Raw genomic sequence first — 735 nt, forward strand, 5'->3', positions numbered from 1 at the left:
GCCTTGGGCTGGCTGGGATGCTGAGCAGTGCCCGTGAGAGGAGGAACAGCAGGCAAAACGCGCTATGTCTTCCAAAGGCCTCTCCCAAGCGACCCAGACCGTCTGTGAGGAGTACCCTCTTTATCCAGACCTCAAGAGAATATTTTCCAAGCATGCCACACACAGCCAAATAGAGCAGCTCTTTCATCATCTTATATCGCCCCTTGGGCTGGCTGGGATGCTGAGCAGTGCCCGTGAGAGGAGGAACAGCAGGCAAAACGCGCTATGTCTTCCAAAGGCCTCTCCCAAGCGACCCAGACCGTCTGTGAGGAGTACCCTCTTTATCCAGACCTCAAGAGAATATTTTCCAAGCATGCCACACACAGCCAAATAGAGCAGCTCTTTCATCATCTTATATCGCCCAGCCTGGCAGTCCTGCGAAGTACCATCTCGCAGGCGGCCGTGTGGGTTCCTCGCGCTGCTCTTTCTTCTCCAGCAGACCTTCCAGTGAGCGGCAGGGAATGAAACTTCCCAAAGTACAATCAAAATCGCAACATGTGCGAGTCCTCGCTGTTCCGAAGGTGCCAGTGACGCAGACTGTAATGGCAGGAGGGACTAAAGTGCTGGCTTGATTTCCCTGAAATATTTTAACGAAAGGATCTTAAGGGCAAAGAGGGTCTGAGACACGTTCGAGAAAGGAAAACTGACTGAGGCTTTGCAGGAAGCGACGTCTGAACGGTTTGTGCAGTTCCTGCT

The 735-nt window shown here is 52.8% G+C and overlaps 1 protein-coding gene across 1 annotated transcript in view; it reads left to right on the forward strand.

Moving 5' to 3' along the window:
- PRR5L (proline rich 5 like) overlaps positions 1–735 on the forward strand; it is a 25,044-nt gene that overhangs the window by 20,176 nt on the left and 4,133 nt on the right. The window lies entirely within an intron of this gene.

Source organism: Buceros rhinoceros, unplaced genomic scaffold (assembly GCF_000710305.1).
Source record: "Buceros rhinoceros silvestris isolate BGI_N320 unplaced genomic scaffold, ASM71030v1 scaffold12126, whole genome shotgun sequence".
Classification (NCBI taxonomy): domain Eukaryota; kingdom Metazoa; phylum Chordata; class Aves; order Bucerotiformes; family Bucerotidae; genus Buceros; species Buceros rhinoceros.